General features: G+C 36.5%; 1 protein-coding gene across 2 annotated transcripts in view; it reads left to right on the top strand.

The window, feature by feature from the left end:
* GALNTL6 (UDP-N-acetyl-alpha-D-galactosamine:polypeptide N-acetylgalactosaminyltransferase-like 6) overlaps nucleotides 1-20,558 on the top strand; it is a 2,035,427-nt gene that overhangs the window by 1,160,527 nt on the left and 854,342 nt on the right. The gene's annotated exons all lie outside the window — the stretch shown is intronic.

Here is a 20,558-nt window from a genome sequence, read left to right as displayed (position 1 = left end):
TATCTCAGGTTGTTAATAAGTCTTCCTCCAATCCTGAAGCCACATTTTTCTTCATAGAACCCAGCTTTTCGTATTATTTGCTCAGCATACAGGTTGAATAAGTATGGTGAAAGTACACAACCTTGGCGCACACCTTTCCCAATTATAAATTCACTTGAAACAAATGGAAAAAAAAAATCAATGGACTCATCAAAGAAATGCAATTAATTAGTAAATGCAATATAATTAATAAAACTAACACTGTAGAATTAAAAACATATAATGGTGGTGGTGATTGTGTGTCAGGGAGTTGGTTCTAACTCATTATGACCCTGTAAAGTATTTCCGAGGTTGTAAATCTTTACAGGAGCAGAAAGCCTCATCTTTCTCCTGCAGAAGCTCTGGTAGTTTCCAACTGCTGACCTGGAGATTAGCAGCCAGACTCTAACCACTACGCTAGCCAACCCCCCAAAAAAGCAAGTCACTGGATGGGCTCAGCAGGAGCGTAGCAATGACAGAGAATAGAAGCAGTGAACTTGAAGGTAGAGCACTCTAGAGAGAAACCACACTGTTGTCAGCTGCCATTGAATCAGTGCCAATTCATAGCAACCTTATGCACAACAGAATGAAGCATTGCCCAGTCCTGTGCCAATCTCACAATCATTGCCACTCCTAAGCCCATTGCTGCTGCCCCTGTGCCAATCCATCTCTTTGGGGATCTTCCTCTTTTCTGTCCAACTTCTACTTTGCCAGACATGACATCCTTCTCCAGGGCCTGGAAGAAGAGTTTCAGGACCTATGGAAGAATAACAAAAAAACAAACACTGGTAGCCAGAAGCAGATGAGAGAAATAATGACAAAATGATTCAAAAGAAAATGATTGAAAAAAAAATGTTTCTAACTCACAAATTTGATCTGAAACTACAGATTTAAGAAGCTGAATAAATCTCAAATAGGATAACCCAAATAAATCAGTATGAAGACACATCATTATGAAACTCTTTTTAAGTTAATCTAACTTTTGAGAACAAAAAAACAAAGGAACAAAACTGAGAGTAGTAAGATAGAGACAATGCGTTAATTCAAGAGAAAAATCAAACTAAACAGTTGTCAATTTCCCATCTGAAACCATAAGGGCAGAAAAAAAGCTATGCAATATATTTCAAGTACAGGCATGTGTCTCTTGACTTCCATGGTGGTTGTTGTTAAGTGCTGTCAAGTCATTTCCAACTCATAGTGACTTGCATAGAGTTTTCAAGGTGTGGATGATGAGTTTGAACTATCAACCTTGCGGTTCAAACTGACTTTGTGGTCCAGTGCTTTATTCTACAGCACCACATCAGGAGTCCCATGATATGTTCTGTGAACTAGGCAATATATGATTTGAATGTTGTGAGAACATCATATCACAATCTAGTCCTACTGTTTCTTATGTATTTCAAATAAACTGCATGCCTTAGCAATGTTTGTCAGCATGCTGAGAGGGAGTCACTTTTTGAGTTTCATTCTCAATCCATGTCATTAACTCTTTCTTTATGTATTATATGGAATCCTCTCATATTTTCATTAGTGGAGTAGATCCTTTGAGAGCTTGAAGATTTTTGTTTTTGAAGCTCATGATAGCCAAGTATGACATGCTGTAATAATGAGAAATAGAATAGAAAATCGTAATTTTCACCTTTGTATTGTTTAATAATCTTTTGTTTTACTTTCAAATTTATGTTTCTTTGATTCTTGTTGCTACTACTGCAACAATGGTTTTGCTGTGTTTAAGAATTATGATGCCCTTCATGGTAACATTTTTCAAAGAAAATTGAACATCAAGATAATGCTATAACACTCAAGAAATGTGTGGTACACCACACTGGATGATGCTCCCTGTGAGTTGACTCATTGTGTTAAAAAACAAAATTTTTATATAGAAAGTACAGTGCACCTGAGAGGTCTTCAAAAAGTTCATGGAAAAATGTAATGAAAAGACAATTGAAATTTTTTACAAACTTTTTAAGCCCCATCACACATAATCCAGGAACATAAACATTTATTATGGCTATCAAAGTATATTTTATAGATAACATAGCGAATCTTCACTTACTGTGCCATTATCTACTATTTCACATTTATGACAACAGCAATAAAATCTACTATCCAAATATTTTGTGTATTAATGACATGCATCTGGCAGTAATAAAAGCTAAAGTACTAGGCAAGGATAACACTGATTGTGATGGTTAAGATTATGTATCAACTTGGCTTTGTCATGATACTCACTGGTTTGGCAGTTATGTAATGATATAATCTGGTAGTTATTTAATGATTTAGTCATCCTCCATTTTGTGATATGATGTGATCATTCTACATTTTTCCATAGTGCTGATCTTCACATAATGATTCCTTGGAATCTAATTTTGTTGATAAGTGAGGAGTAAGTATGTATGTATTGTACCATTTTATGCTTGGCATGACAATCACTTATATACAAGAGACATAAGATAAATGTTTACATGCAGTAAGTTGTTACATTTGCTACATTCCATTCTCTAAATAGGAGTCCTGGTGTGCTGCTGAAGAATAAACACTCCATACAAAGTGAGTTTGAGCTGTAGGTCAGTAGTTCAAACTCATCAACTGCTCCTTGGAAACCTTATGCAGTGTCACTATGAGTCAGAACTGACTTGGTGGCACTTAACAACAACAACAATGCTCTAGTTGTGAGATTTCTGAACTCTACTTAACCTCATGGGACCATGTGCATACATAGTTAGATGTTGCCTGAATGGATATTCTGTAGTGCATGCCCATACTTATAAAAACTAAACAAAACTTGCAACTGCTAATTCTATGTCATTGCTAGTTGTCATTTAATCATTTCCTACACCTGATGATCCCATGTGTCACCATAGAACTGGTCCACAGGGTTTTCAAAGCTTTTGAAGCAGATCACTAGGCCTGTCTTCCTAGGCTTCTTTAGGTAGGTTTGAACTGTGAATCTTTTGGATAATAGTAGAAAATGTAGCTGTCAGCACCTTCCAAGGACTCTTTTGCAAATTCTTGATCCTGCAAAAACAGCCTCTAGGGATAAAAGAAATAAACATTTTTCTCAGATAATAAAAAATGAGAATAATTTGTTGCTAGAAAACTTGTCTCTTAAGAATGACTAAAGGAAATTTAAATAGAAAGGTATGATACCAGAAGAAAGCCTGTCACTTTAGAAAGGAATGAACTTATAATGGGGTAAAAGTAAGGTTAACTACAGTGACCCTAAGGAGCTCTGGTATTGTAGTGGTTATGAATTGGACTGCTAACCTCAGGGTCAGCAGTTCGAAACTACCAGCTGTTCCGCGGAAGAAAGATGAGGCTTTCTGCCCCCATAAAGATTTACAGCCTTGGAAACCCTGCACAGGGTCGCTATGAGTCGGAACTGACTCCATGGTACTTAACAACAACAACAACAACAGTGACCCTAAGGAGCTCTGGTATCGTAGTGGTTATGAATCAGGCTGCTAACCTTAGCTCAGCAGTTCGAAACTACCAGCCTTTCTGTGGGAGAAAGATGAGGTTTTCTACTCCTATAAAGATTTACAGCCTCAGAAACCCTGTATAGGGTCGTTATGAGTCGGAACCGACTCCAAAGCACATAACAACAAAAACAGTGACCCAGCTAGTATTTAAAATACTGGTGACATAGCTTCCAGCATCAGTTACATGCAAACCACCACAGTACAACAAACTAACTGATGAGTGTTGAATTCAATGTATATATATGATGTTGCTATTCTTAAGTGCTTTTGAGTTGGTTCTGACATGCAGCAATTGTGTACAGGGTGTGCAAGGAAAGGCTAGTGTGTTTGAACCGCCTACCTCGAGGCAGAAGCCTAGTACTTATTCTACAGCACCAATGCATACATGTTTTCTATACTGCAAAGTTGTTTGAGTTGCAAGGTCGGAGGTTCTAGCTCACCATTCACTCTTTGGAAACCCTATACGGGTCGCTATGGGTCAGAATCAACTCGACGGTACTTAACAACAACAACATTGTTTAGTCAAGTCCTTCCAACTCATAGTGACCCTGTTTAGGTTTTCCAAGGAGTGGCTGATATGTTTGAACTGACAACCATTGCTATTAAAACCAGCCTTGCATTCCAGTGCTTATCCTAAAGCACGAGACCAGTACTTCAATATATATACATTGTTATTGTTAAGTGTCATTCAGTTCGTTCTGACCCCTAATGATCCTGTATAGGGTTTCTGAGGAGCAGCTGGTGAGTTTGAACTGCCAACCTTGTGGTTCAAACCAACCTTGGAGTAGAGTGCTTATCCTACAGTGCCACACCAGGACTCCTCAATGTATGTACATATAAATATCACCTCTTTTCCACGCACTCATTTGTGTGAGCATGTGTGACTCTTTAGTTTTATGAAATTTTATTATGTATGTAAATCCATATGACCATCACGTCAGTCAAGAAATAGAGCAATTCTATCATAAGGGTCTCTACTGGTACTGATATTATAGTACTTCACATAATGTTTAAATACCTTACTTACACTGAAGGCCCATTACCCTTCTATGGTTGTCTTATAGGCTTCAGGAGCTATTGGGATATAAAATAAACAGGTTTATTTGACAATTTAATAAATAAACAGGTTCTCTGACAATTTTCATGAAACAGCATTGTTTTCTCTTTGATTTAAATACAGACTTTATTTACTCCAACATCAAGTTATAACTACAAAGGTCATTGGTTATATTTTTTCAACTTCAAACCATAACTTAGAGATCATCAATGGGAAAACTTCAACTCATCAAGTTGATTGTTCATTCAAGGAATGAAACAGACTAGAAGTTTGTCTTTAATAGGATATACTTAGCTAAAATTTGAGACAAGCAAAGATCTCTATCCTACAGTGCTATTATTGTGAGTTAGGCTATCTCTAAAAGTCCTTGTGTGGTGCAAACCGTTAATAAACTCAGCTATAAATGAAAGGTTGACAGTTCAAGTCTATTGATCTACTTCCAAAAATTCAGCCATTACTAATCTTATAGTGCACACTTCTACATGTTGGAATCAACTTAATGACAATTGGAAAAGGTATCTGCATTAAAGAATGGAAGGCCCTAAGTAAGATTTTAAGCACTATGTTGTTGTTAAGTGCCTTTGATTTGGTCCTGACTCATAGTGACCCTGTATAGGGTTTACGAGGAGCAACTGGTGGGTTTAAACTGCCATCTTGTGGTTCGCAGTCCTGACTCATAGTGATCCTGTATAGGGTTTACTAGGAGCAACTGGTGGGTTTAAACTGCCATCTTGTGGTTCGCAGTCCAGGGCTGATCCACAGCCCCACACAAAAAGTCCAAAATATTGTTGTTGTGAGCCTTTGAGTTTGTTCTGACTCATAGCGACTCTAATTTAATCACTATGGCTTTCCAGAAATCAAGTTAGCATAATGAGAAAATGCTACCTTTAATAAAGACATAAACAACTGTTGAATGCTTAGAATACATAGCACTTCAGAAATCCTGAAGGACCTCAACATATTTTGAGGTCAATTTAGTGTTTCCATCATAAGTTACAGAATGAAATCAGGCAGAGGTTAAGTAACTTGGCCAAGGCCACAGCAAGAGCCCTGTCATGTCAGGAGTAGCATAGTCTTCCTACTCTTTAAGTCCAGGTCCATTATTAATCTCTTCAGAGGAATAGGTGTAACAGAAAAGGCTTATAAATAATCATGAAGCAATAACAAACAAAATATTGCAGAAATTCTAGGTAACATTTAAATGCTGAAAATTGTCACTTACAGAAATGAAATCAAGCCCAAAAGGCAGCCTGGACTCAATCACGGGAGACTTTATAACTAAAAGTTGAAGGAACAAAATGCCTCTTGACTCCCACTGTCATGATACAGCATTACAAGTAACTTATGTGGGAAGAGTTAGTCAAACGTTGATATAATTGTCCCAGGAACAGATATTTACTAAGGTTCTTATTTACTTACTAAATTGGCCATTAGCCTTAAAGTAAAAATGATGGGAACAAAATATCCTATTAAATATTAAAAGAAACATGGTCCACATATTGCTTAATTTAGGTAATCTAATTGTAGCAAGCTAATCCATTTAGCTCATCATAATATTTGAAGTTATTTACACGACCTCAGCTCCCAAGTTTGGTTGTACTTTCATTTATCTCACTAGATAGTTTACCATAAAATATTTCTACTTAAATATTTTTCAAATAATATTAAAAATAAAGGGCCATGAGTGTTTATGGACATCTGATAAAAGATCAAATAAACAGAAAAAAAAGAAGAAAAGGTGATCATGTTAATGGTGTTGTATACATGATGAAACCCAAGGGCTCTAGTTTCAGTACCTAAATTTTACTGTGGGATTACGATTTTTATACATTTAGAGTTTACATACATGACTTAGTGTTTCATAAGAAATGATATACTTAGAAAAGGTAGAATGCTCTGTAAGACAACCAAAGATCATTACTATTAACAGGTGAATAAGTCTATGTCTGTGGCAGAATGAGTCAATATTTTTGTTTTGGCCTTTCAATTGCCAAGATTCCAAACTGCACTGCTATGCATATGTTTCAACTGTATGTAGTAGTTTCCTGCGAGAACAATTGTGCTTCTGGTTGGCACATTAATTTCTAATGTGTGAAATTAATACAGATTTTTAGAAGAGGTTGTGCCTTATTATGGTTTTCACAAAAACGTCACAGAAGTGAATTCAACAGTTAACACACATATAAAGTACTCTTTATAAATACCTTTAACAGAAGACTAGTATTCTGAATAGAAACACACAACTTTAAGAGGCAACTAATGTGGTGCTCTAGGATAAGCACTCCACCTCAGAGTTGGTTTGAACCTCCAGGTTGGTGGTTCATACCCACCAACCACTCCTCAGATGTAGGATCTCTCTGACCCCAAATCGATTCAATGGTACTTAACAACAACAACAAAGACAGCAAAGATTGCAGTAGAATGGGAAAAAAGAAAAGAACATTTTGTAGAAGCAGGTTTAAGGATATTTAAGCAGCACAGCCACAAATCTTTCAAAATTTTTTTTCTATTATATTCTGTTTGAATTATGCAATGCTACAAAACTGAAGTTTTAAAAGTGTATGTTGTATCTCCAGTGCTATATCAGTTTGTTGAAAGATTTTAATTTGTATTCCAACAGTTTCTGAACCCATACTTTTCATCACTGCCTTCAGCTCAGTTGGGAGTTTTTCTTCAATATTGTCAGCTCTTGATCATATGCTACCTCTTGAAATGGTTGAACAAGACCATAGTTTTTTTGTACAGTTACCGTGTTGTTTCTATCTTCTTTGTATGCTTCCTGCATTTTTCAAAATTTTGCCCATGTTGTTGTTGTTTTCAGGTGCCATTGAGTCAGTACTGACTCATAGAGACCTAATGTATAACACAACACAATTCTGCCTGGTCCTGCACCAATATCACAATCATTGCTACACTTGAGCTCATTGCTGCTGCCACTGCACCAATCTTTTTGTTGGGGGTTTTCCTCTTTTTCATTGACCCTCCATTTACTAAGCATTATGCCCTTCTCTAGGGACTGGTCACTCTTGATATTATGTTCGAAGTATAAGAAATGAAGTCTGACCATCTGGCTTCTAAGGAGCATTCTGGCAGTACTTCTTCCAATATAGATTTGTTTGTTCTTGTGGAAGTCCATGATACTTTTAATATTCTCCTCCAAAACTATAACTCAAATACATCAAATCTTCTGTGGTCTACCTTATTCATTGTCCAACTTTCACAACAAATTGAGGTTATTAAAAATACCATGATTTGTGTCAGGTGTACCTTAGTCCTCAAATCAATATCTTAGTTCTTCAACACTTTAAAGAGGTCTTGTGCAGATTTGCCTAGTGCAATGTGATGTTTGATTTTTTAATTTCAGCTTCCAAAGAGTGTTGATGGTTGATCTGAGCAAAATGAAGTCTTTGACAACTTAAATCTTCTCTTCATTGATCAGAATGTCATGTATTGGTCCACTGGTGAGGATTTTTGTTTTCTTTACATTGAGTTGCAATCCATACCAAAGATGGTGGCCTTTGGCTTTCGTCAGTAAGTATTTTAAGTCCTCTTCACTTTCAGCAAGTAATCTTGTATCAGCTACATATCACAGGTTGTTACTGAGTCTTCCTCATATCCTGATAACATATTCTTCTTCATGTAATCCAGCTTTTCGAATTATTTGCTCAGCATAAAGATTTAATAAGCATGGTTAAAGAATACAACCCTAGCACATGCCTTTCCTAATTTTAAAACTTTCAGTGTCCCCTTGTTCTGTAAGGATGACTGCCTCTTGATCTGTGTACAGATTGTTCATGAGCACAATTAAGTGTTCCAGAATACTCATTCTCCATAATGTCTTCCATAGTTTGTTATGATCCATACAATCAAAAGCCTTTGCATAGCCAGTAGAGCACATGTAAACATCTTTCTGGTATTCTTTGCTTTCAGCCAGGATCCACCTGCAATAAACAATAATATCTCTCATTACACTTTCCCATCTGAAACTGGCATGGACCTCTGTTAACGCCCTTACAATATACTCTGTTAGTCATTTTAAAATTTTCTTTAGCAAAATTTTACTTGCGTATAATACTAATAACATTGTCTAATGATTTCTGCATTCTGTTGGATCAGAATGGGAACAAATATGGATCTCTTTGGAATGGGCAAAATATGGATCTCTTCTTATCAGTTGGCCAGGTAGTTGTCTTCCAAATTACTTTGTATTTCAAAGTACTGGGCCCCTATGCCCTGTAATAGTCTTCCTCCAATATTTATGCCAAATAACACTTCATACAGCCCCATTTCTCAGATTGTTTGCTTAGCATAGAGAATGCTGTGATTGTTGTTATTAAATGTCATCAAGTCAGTTCCTGCTCATAGCGACCCTTTGTAGGGCTTCCTGGGAGTGGCTAGTGGGTTTGAACCACCAGTACTGTGGTTCAAACTGACTTTGCAGTCCAGTGCTCATAATACAACACCACACTAGGACTCTGGCATACAGAACAAGTATGTTGAAATGACAAAACTTTGACACATACATTTCCTGATCTTAAAATGTGCAGTATATGTACTTTGTTCTTTTCAAACCATCATCTCTTGTTCTGTGTACAGGTTCTACAAGAGCATAATTAAGTATTCTGAAATTTACATTATTTACATTGGTATCTTTCATTTGTTATGATTCACATATTCAAATGCCTTTAGGTAATACACCACAGGTAAACATTTTTCTTCTATTCTATGTATTCAGCCAGAATCCATCCAACATCAGTAATGATATCTTTCATGATATGTCCTATTCTGGATTTGGCTTGAATTTCTGACAGTTCCCTTGCATGTCATATTAATAATTTTCACATTTGGTTGGGTAACCTTTCATTAGAATTAGCACCAATATGGATCTCTTTCAGTTAATTGGACAGGTTACTGTCACCCAAATTTCTTGGACTAGAAAAGTGACTTCTTTCAATCTTGCATCTTTTTATTGAAACATCTCAATTAATATTCCATCAACTCCTGGAATCTTACTTTTCACCAAAGCCATCAATGCAGCTTGGACTTCTTCCTTCAGTACCATCAAGTCTTGATCATATGCTATCTCCTGAAGTAGTTGAATGACAAACAATTCTTCTTGGTATAGTGACTGGCTGTGTCTTCCTCCCTTCCCTTGATTTTTCTTGTGTTGTTCAATATTTTGTCCAAAGAATATTCTTCAATATTACAATTTGAGTTTTAAATTATTTTTTCAGTTCTTTCTGCTTGAGAAATGCTGAGCATGTACTTCTCTTTTGGTTTTCTAACTCCTTATCTTTGCACATGTCGGTATGATACTTTCATTTGCTCGTTCCAGTGCCCTTTGGATTCTTTTGTTCAACTTTTTTTTATTTCATCATTTGTTCACTTTAGCTTTGTTACATTTAGGAGTAAGTTTCAGAGTCTACTGTGACATCTATTTTGATCTTTTCAGTTTCTTTTAATGATTGGGATAGTTAAGGTTGTGTGTCAACTTGACTGGGCCATAATATTCAGTGATTTGTTAGCTAAGATTTGGCCATGCCCTGTGATAAGATCTGCTATAGTCATCCAATCAATTGAAAGGGAATTTCCTTGGAGATATAATCTGTTTCCAATATATGTTGACACTCTAGAAAATCTTGTTTGCTATTTGTTGGATATGTATTCTGCATCTGGCTTATAATATGTCCCCCAATTTCTTTGGACATGAGCCAGCAATTTGTGGTATTATCTGACAACTCTTGGAGTCATCAGTAGTCTGCCATCTTACCTACCAACCTGGGATTCATTTGCCTTTCTAGCCTGCTGCCTCCTGTCTGAGCTGAGTTCATCAGCCCCTGAAGCTACATGAGTTAGGAAAAACCTCTAGCCTGACATCTGGCCCACACACTTAAAACCTGCCAGTCTCTACAATTAAGTGAGCCATTTCTTTGAGACAAATATCTATATATCTATATCTATATACATATATATATAATGTATACACACACACACATGTATGTGTGTCACTGGCTTCACTTCTCTAAAGAACCCAGCCTAAGACAATGACCTTTGCCTGTCTACGTGGATGATGTCCTTGATATCATCCCCCAACTTGCCTTTGGTCCTAATTGTTCAATGAATCAAATCTATTATTGAAAGGGTCTCTAAATTTAGGTAGACTATACTCATAGTTATATTTTGGCTCTTGTGGGCTTGTTTTCATTTTGTTCAGTTTCAGCTTAAACTTGTATAAGAGCAATTAATGATCTATTCTGCATTCAGCCCCTGAAGATACTAAGTTTTTCTATTGAGTCTTTCTACAGATGCAGTTGATTTGATTTCTGTGTATTGCATCCAGTGAGGGCCACATGTATAGTCACTATTAGGTAGCTGCAATGAATAAATCTGTGGTCTAGCAAAATTTTGTCATGGGATCTCTGACATCATTTCTTTCATCAAGGCCATATTTTCCAGCTATTGAGTCTTCATCTTTGTTTACAATTTTCACATTTCAATCATCAGTAATTATCAATGCATCTAGAGTGTATATTTGATCAATTTCAGACTGCGGAAGTCAATTTCTTCATCTTACCCACTAGTGATTAGTACATGAATTTATTATAGTTAATTTATTATTAACTGGTCTACTTGTTGTTGTTCAGTTTTGACTCATAATGATCCTGTGTATGGTTCCCGAGGTTGTACATTTTTATAGAAGGGGTATAAATCTTTAAATCTTCATGGTAGCAGAAAGCCTCATCTTTCTCCCACGGAGTGGTTGGTGGACATAGGGTTTCTAGTCCAGTGCTTATTTTCTCCCATGGAGCAGTAGTAGGCTTGACCACAGACCATGTAGTTTGAAGTCCAATGCTTATCCTAGACAGCTACCACACTCCTTGGTATTCCTTGTAGACGTATGGATATTATCCTGTCACTGACATTTTACTTCACAACAGATCTTAAAATATTCCTTTTGACAATGAATGGTATGTCATTCCTCTTTAATTTGTTATTTATAGTATATGGTTGAAAATAAAAGAAGCATATAAAATTATAATTATGTAAAAACAAGGAAAGCAAAAATATTACAATTATACAATATCTTTATTATTTGTTAGTAGGGTCCTACTACAAGATATGGATAATATACACGTTAGTTTCAAGAAGATCAGCTTTTGTTGCTTTAACATATTATATCTATCAGAATCCTGGTGTGGCACTGTGGGTTAACATGCTAAACTGAAAGTTCGGTTTGAACCGCGAGGTTGGCAGTTCAAGCTCACCAGCGATTCCATGGGAGATGGATAAGGCTTTCTGCTCCCATAAAGATTTACAGCTTTAGAAACCCTATGCAGGGTCACTGTGCGTTGGAACCAACTCCATGGCACACCACCATGACCACATTATTTGGAAATAACTCAATGGCACTTAACAACAATAACATCCATCAGTTCCTCATTCAGCTAAGCCAGAATTGTGCACATTGGAATCATAATAGCATATGCTCCTGGAATAACAGAACACACTTTGTATCCACAAGGTTGTCAACCTCAATAATTTAGTGTATGAAAGAAAACAAAATGCTGAGAAATAGCACATTGAGAATGACAGCGGGAATAAAAACAGTTGTCCATCTCATCTCTTTTACTCTGTCAGCCACCTACTAAAACAAATAAAGGAATCCATGGTGAAAGTCCCTGCAGTGTGGGACTATGAGCAACAGTGAGCTTTGTATTCTTTGTAATAGCAGACAGAAGTTGCTGGCTCTTTATCTTTGTTTAGACATACTGTTATCCCCAAATTCAAAATAGTTTTACCTATGTTTCAATATTTCCTGAAGAAATATGAAATCCATGTTGTTGTCCTAAATGAAGATGCCTACCTTTCAATTCTACTTCATCAGGATCTCTTTAGATGAGTCACTTTATCTTCCTCTGTTCCTCTGCCAAGGTATAGCCTTGAAACTAGCAGTCTGTGTGTAGACAAAGTTTATCTCCAGCCTTCTCCTACAATAAAATTAAACCAAATCTGTTGTTAAATCGAGTTAAATTCAGACTCATAGCAACCACAGAACTTTGGTGAAGTTAGAGGAACTCTAAGGCACTGGTCAACGCTGATGGGGTCTTTACGTAAAACATCCAGAATTAATATTTTATTTGGAATCTTTAATTTAGCTACCGTGGTGCTGTTAAGTCAGTTCCAAACCATAGTGATCCTGTATAGGAGGATTTCAGAGGCTTTAAATCTTCACGGTAGCAGAGAGCCTCATCTTTCTCCCATGGAGTGGTTGGTGGACATAGGGTTCCTAGTCCAGTGCTTATTTTCTGGAGCCACCTTGTTTCCTTATTCTAACTATTGTTGTTGTTGTTGTTGAGTGCCGTGGAGTCGGTTCCGACTCATAGCGACCCTGCACAGGGTTTCCGAGGCTGTAAATCTTTACGGGAGCAGAACGCCTCATCTTTCTCCCGCGGAACCGCTGGTAGTTTCGAACTGCTGACCTTGCGGTTCACAGCCCGATTCGTAACCACTACGCTATCAGAGCTCTAACTATAAATACCTTCATTTTGTCATTCATCTATCAAATTTGAGATACAAAAAATGAACAACAGTTCTGCCCACAAAAATTTTCTTCTGGCCAAATTCTCACTTGCATGTTTCCAACACTTCTATTATAAACTGTGAATATTTCTGTCTCTTCTGCCAGATTGTTAGTTTGAAAGCAGTGATTATGCTGTATTCATTTTGCATCCTTCTCATATGGTATTTATATGGGTGGACAATACAACCTAACAGTCAAAAGTCTTCTCTAACAGAATTACACATTTAAAATAAGTTCAAATCTTGACCAGGTGTCTGAACTTTCCCAAGTCTCAGTTTGTACATCTGTGAAAATGAGACCATGATAGCACTAGCTTGATAGACTTGTGAGGATGAGGCAAATATGCTTATTGAGTCATTGATACAATTCTTGGTACATGGATTGTGATCTGTAAATGGCAACTATTATTATTATTGTACTATTATTATTATACTCATCAGCACTTGGCATAAGTCAGTAAAAATAAATTTCAAAGAATATCTATTAAATTTTATTTATCCTATTAGATATATCTTATAAATACACACCAAGATGGCAGAGATTTTTAAAATATGTAAGTTTAATATTTGAACTTATGCATCTTCATTTTTATTTTACTTCTTTCATCTTTTTTCCCTTTTTCTTTTTATTAAGTAAACTTAGTTCCTAAATGAGAACAAGCAATAAATTATCATGTGAGTAGAGTGCAGGGAAGGAAGATTCTGGGAAGGATCAGACATATAACATTTTTTTCTGATTATAATGTAAATTTCAAACTATGCATTTAGGGTTAATTAAATAACTTATTTCCTTTATCTCACATTTATGAGTCACTTGAAAGATAATTCTGTTAACATGAAGCTTTTGTTAGACATATAATTCCTTAAAGGCTACTCAAATGCGTTCACTTGTTAAATCACAATAATGTCTATGTGATTATTAGAATTTTCAATACTCAGACAAAGCAGCCACCCAGTTGCCATTACTTCAAGAAAACTCTTGTATGCTTGATGTTTTTCTTAAGTGTCATCAAGTAGGTTCTGACTCATAATAACCCAGTATAGGGTTTCCAAGAGCAACTGGTGGCCTTGAACCCCTAACCTTGTGATTAGATATTCCACTCATAGGGACCCTGTAGGAATTCTGAGGCTGTAAATATTTTTCAGGAACAGAAAGCCTCATTTTTCTCACACAGAGTGGCTGGTAAGTTTATGGTTTAAAGTCCAGTGTTTATCTTACATTCTAGTGCTTGTCCACATAGATTTGCTTATTTGTTTCATGACAAAGTATGACTCAGACACACCCTTTAAACTAAAATCAATCCATTATAAACTCATATCTATCTAAAGTAGGATTGTTTTAACAAGTACTACTTCCATAGAATAAGACATTGGCAAAGTAAGTGTTTAAATGCAGGTACATTCCTTCTGATCTAGTAAAGCAATAACTTACCTTAACTTTATAATTATTCCACACTTAACGTTTTACTGGATATAAAGTCATTTTCTCTGATAATGAAATTATTATTCACAAAGCAATCCATAACATCTTAAATAGACTCTGTTAACTCTCCAGCTTCCCCTCTCCCCTTTGCTGTGTTACTTTAATTCAGAATTAGAATTTCTACCCTTATTAAATGCATATCAACATACTTTGAACTAAAGGGAAAAGTTGTGAACCTAGCCTTCAGAAAGCTTGGATTCTGAGAATATCAGTTCTATAGGCGATGAGATGAGTATATAGCTGTCACCAAGGCAAAACAGCGGGTGGTAAGAGCTCAAGGTAAGTTTCAAACAAATGTTAAGCTTTGATTTGTGTCTGAAATGTAAAGAAGTAGAAAGTAATTACTCTTGCACTCACAAGAAGAAAAAAGCAAAAACAAAACAAAACCAAGAATCACAAACTACTTAGGTCCATTAAAGAACTGAGGTTATAAGGCAAAAAGGAAAGTCAGGACAGATGCAAAGAACCATAGCTTAACTGCAGCAGAAACTTCAACTGCTTAACCCAACATTGGATAAGAATGCTAAAAAAGATAACTGATTAATTGCTGGAGACTGAATATGACTAGCTTGATGGGTAAAATCTAACAGAGGCCCAGTCTTAGGGCAGGGCTAAAAATTTGCTTAAGTTTTACCTCCAGAAGCCCCACCAGTTTCTCACTGTGAAGACTAGAGAAAAATCCCTATGTGCTTCCAGCAGAGGAATAGGGGAAATAGCCATTTAAATAGAAGCAGTGACACCAGAGATGGGGACATGGAGAAAAGGAGCATCTGGGGACTCTAGATTCATGGAAAGAGAGGGACTGAGAGCTGGCAGCCAAGAGGCAGACTAGAAGAATGTGCCCTTTGGTGTTTTAAATTATTGTACATGCCTGAGTGTTTAAAAAAAAAAGAGCTAAAATGAATAGAGATAAATACTGTTAACTGATGGTACATGGAGGGGATTATAACCATTTTAATGAAACTAACTATATGATTTGTTGAATATTGAACTGCTGATCTGTCCTGTAAACTTTCTCTCAATTTGCAATAAAAACTTAAACAAAAAAAAACAAAAAAAAATGCCTAGGAGTCTGGTGTGGTGCTGTGGGTTAATGCGCTGGACTGTAAAGTCAGTTTGAATAATAAGGTTGGTGGTTCAACATCATCAGCTACTTCTTGAAAACCTTATACAGGGTCACTATGGGTCAAAACCAACTCAACAGCACCTGACAACAAAAAGTATGTCTAGGGTACTCTGTTCTAATTGAGGGAAAATATATAACCAGAGCCTAACAATTAGTCCTGGTGTGGCACTGTACTGTAAAACAATGAACTACAAAGTCGGTTTGAACCACAAGTTTGTTAGTTCAAACCCACCAGCTGCTCTGTGTTGTTGTTGTTGTTAGGTGCCATTGAGTCAGTACTGACTAGAAGTGACCCTTTGTGTAACAGAACGAAACACTGCCCAGTCCTGGGCCAACCTCACAATTGTTGCCACACTTGAGCCCATTGATGCTGCCACTTTGTCAATCCATCTCACTGGGGGTCTTCCTCTCTTTCTCTGACCTTCCACCTTAACAAACATGATATCCTTCTCCAGTGACTGGTCCTTTCTGACAATATGCCCAAAGTATGAGAGATGAAGTTCGGCCATCCTGGCCTCCAAGGAGCACTGGCTGCACTTCTTCCAGCACAGATCTGTTGGTTCTTTTGGCAGCCCATGGCACTTTCAATATTCTCCTCCGACACCACAACTCAAATATGTCAATTCTTCTACAGTCTTCCTTATTCACTGTCCAGCTTTCACATGCATATGAAGTTCTTGAAAATACCATGGCTTGGGTCAGGCTCACCTTAGTCCCCAAGCTGACAGCTTAGCTCTTCAACACTTTAAAATGGTCTTGTACAACAGATTTGCCTAATGCAATACGTTGTTTGATTTCTTGACTGCTGCTTCCGTGAATGTTGACAGATCCAAAAAGAATGAAGTCCTTGACAACTTTTATCTTCTCTCTGTTGAAAAGACTGTTGTTTATTGGTCCAATAGAGAGGATTTTTGTTTTCTTTACATTTACATGGAATCCATACCAAAGGCTGTGCTCTTTGATCTTTATTAGTAAATATTTTAAGTCCTCTTCACTTTCAGCAAGCAAGGTTGTATCATCTGCTTATTGCAGGTTGTTAATGAGTCTTCTTCCAATTCTGATGCCACATTTGTCCTCAAAGAAGCCAGCTTCTCAGATTATTTGCTCAGCATACATGTTAAATAAGTATGGTGAAAGAATACAACCTTGTTGCACACCTTTCTTAATTTTAAACCTTTCAGTGTTCCCATGTTCTGTTCAAATAACTGCCTATTGGTCCATGTACAGATTCCTCATGAGCACAATTAACTATTCCAGAATACTCATACTGTACAGTGTTGTCCATAGCTTGTCATGATCCACACAATCGAAAGCCTTTGTACAGTCAATAAAGCACAGGTAAGCATCTTCCTAGTATACTCTGCTTTCAACCACGATCCATGGGACATCAGTAATGATATCCCTCATTCCACATCTTCTTCTGAATCCAGCTTGAACCTCTGGGATTTCTCTGTCAATGTATGCTTGCAGCTGTTTCTGTATTCTGACTCTACATCTAGAAATTCTAAGTACTCCGTCCATTATTCCCATCACTATTATCATGAAAAACATTGATACTTCTGATTTCCCCTTTGCTCATCTGCAATTAATTCTCCATGTAAATCAGAATTATTATTATTATTGTAAGAAAATAATAAAAATTAAAAAATTATGCTCTGCATAAGGTCGTTTTGGATCAGTACTGAGTCGATGGCACCTAACATGCACAGGTGGTGGTGGTGGTTGTGTGCCTTTAAGTCAATTCCAACTAATAGCGGCCCTGTATAGGTTTCTGAGGCTATAAGTCTTTATAGGAACACAAAGTCTCTAGAGTGGCTGGATTCAAATTGCTGACTAATAGGTTTCTATGAGTCAATACAAACTCGATGGCACCTAATAGCAATGATAATAACTTGTGGGAAGCGAAATAACCAACTCTAGTCCCCTGTAAACACTTTGTAACCACTAAGCTACCAAGGCACTACTACCCTGCTTAAAAACAATATAATCACTTCCCATTATATTTAAAAGCCATGCTTTCATTCTGAGCCCTAAACTTCTGTACTATCAAGCTCCATAATCTGCTCTAATTTCATCCTTTTGTATATACTTCTCACAGACCTGCTCACACATGCCAACCTGTTTATTCTGTAGGAGCTTTGCACAAGCTGTTTTATTTTCTAGGATCATTTTTTCCCTACAGAGCATGGTTACCTTCACCTACTAATTCATATCTCAGTTTAGGTGATGCCTTTTCTACTTACCCTATCTCAAGTAGTCACTAAATAACTTTCCATCACCTAGTTTAATGCACTCAAATGCAGTTGAAATTATCTATATATTTTGAGTTTGTTGGTTAAGTTATAAGATTTCTAACTAAAAATTTCTAAAAAAGCACAGACATGTCTATCTTAATTCCCACTGCTGTTCTAGTAACAGAAAATATTTTGATAAAGAGTAAATGTATCAAAGTACATTTATGTTCAACAGATATTTGTTAAATAAGTAAGTAAATGAATATGATTCTTTGAAGAATTTTTTTAATGCCCCTGGTCCTCACTTAGGGAATGTGGTGGCACTGTAGGATAAGCATAAAACAAGATTGGCATTTGGAGCCCACCAGCTGTTCCAGGGAAGAATTAGGCTTTCAGTTCCAGCAAAGATTTACAGCCTCAGAAATTCTATACAGGGTTGCCATGAGTTAGTACTGACTCAAAGACCCTTAACATCAACAACTCCTCACTTATCCACTATCTCATTATATGATATTTTATATTTATGATAATAGCAAAATATTTATTTTTCATTTTAACAACATATATCTGGTGTTAGCAAACACTTAGGTATGAGTCAAGAGTAATGTTGTCTGTGGTGGTGAAGGATATATGTAAACCAGCTAAACCAAGAATTTCTGTGGTTTCATAGCAATGTAGTGATGTAATTTGACAATTGCATAATGATGTGTATAGGTAGTTTCGTAATAGTGCAGTCTCCCTCCATCTTGTGATCCAATATGGTCATTTTCCACTGTTTCATAAGACTGGTTATTTGCATAGTGACCAGGTCTTTCAAACTAAACATAATAATAAGTGAGGAGTGAATGAACATATATAGCTAGCAAAGTGATTGTACTTGTTGAAAAAAGTAACAAAAACTTGAACTAGAATTATAGAAAAAGAAAAAGAGCATTTTGTTCATATATTTGTTTTTGTGATTGTTTTTGATACAATTGCATTGCATGGAAAAAGTTTCTGTATAAGGTTGAAAACTTTGTTTTTTTTTAGATATGCACCAATCAGAAAAATGATGTTGTTGGTGTTATGTGCTGTAGAGTAGATTCTGACCCATAGCCACCCTGTATAGGGTTTCCAAGGAATAGCTGATGACCTTCAACCAAGGACCTTGTGGTTCAAAGCGACTTTGCAGAGTAGCACATTAGCCCATAGCTCCACAGCAGGATCCCAATCAGAATGCTAAACATGCATTATTATACAGAAGAATATAGAAAAATTATAAAGTAGCCTTTGTGCTCAGTAAGCTATTGGTACATCACTGGTAGTATCAGAGAGCATACTTACATAAAATTGGTGAATAGAATTGAGCTGTAATGAGTACCATCAGTATAACCTAGTTGGAGTTGTTTCTGATAGGTTAGAATTTCACTTTACCTGCATAATTTGAAAATCATCTTTGACTTTTTTTCCCCTAATGATGGAGAAGTGTTTAGGAAAACAAAACAGAAACAAAAATGAAGCAGTAAGTATTAAAAAAAAAAAATTCTTTGTGAACAAATTTGTTAATAAAATAATATACCTAGAAATATTTTCCATTAAGCATTATACTCAAATAATGTATGCTTTTATAGAAATTATAAGATTTAGATGGGACTATTTCTTTGCTTATGAATTCAACTTAGTTCACAAACCTTCATTACTAACCATAAAGGAAAATGTATTTTGCAAATTCAGCTACTTCTGCACATACTTCAGTTTAGGATCTAAGTACTTGAAGTTTTCTCACTTCTACAGATTGCATGCAGGGTCTTATTTCACTGACACTGTGAGGAGTGCATCTGTTTCTCATCGTCTACTGGCTTCCATAGGGCATAAATGTGTGCCCCTCTCCCATCTTGAACAGTATATCAAAGGACAACTTGTGGTCTTGATCCACTGACACTAACCTCCCGCAATAGCTAGAACCTCTTTTACAGTTTTTATGGTGTATTATGTAAAGTCATCCAGAAACACACTCTTCGTTAGATATGCATGCATAAAGTTTATTGGGGACTGCCTTCAGGACCTACCCATGGAGGAATTAAAGGAGTAGGATTGAGCAGAAGAATTACTTGAACTTTGAATATAGTTACAACAAAAGTCTTGGGACATCAATGGGGATTTCTAAAGCTAAAAAAAAAAAAATCTTGAGTTACCAGTCTCTTAAACCTTGACTTAAGAAAGTCAGGCCTTTATAATATCCCCCCCACAATTGACTAAATGGAATATGGTCAAGTGAGGGCAATACCAAAGAGATAGTCTGTGATGATCAGAAGATCCTTTAAGCACAAATTCTCTCAGAAATAAGTGCCTCTGTTTTGAAGGGAGAAAAAGTATGGCACAGAACAGCATCCACAAAACAGAAATTGCAATACTTATCAATTTATGAGAATTACATTTATGCATACTACTGTCCTGGTATGGCACTGTGGGTTAATGTGCCAGACTACAACACCTTTTGAACTGCAAGGCTGATGGTTCAAGCTCACCAGCTGTTCCTCGGAAACCCTATACAGGGTGCTCATGAGGAATCTGTACCTGGACCAATAAGTAGTTGTTC

The sequence above is a fragment of the Chrysochloris asiatica genome, unplaced genomic scaffold, assembly GCF_000296735.1.
Source record: "Chrysochloris asiatica unplaced genomic scaffold, ChrAsi1.0 scaffold00066, whole genome shotgun sequence".
In the NCBI taxonomy this organism is placed as follows: Eukaryota; Metazoa; Chordata; class Mammalia; order Afrosoricida; family Chrysochloridae; genus Chrysochloris; species Chrysochloris asiatica.
The sequence above is the reverse complement of the archived record's forward strand: the minus strand, read 5'-3'. Positions and strand labels throughout refer to the sequence as shown.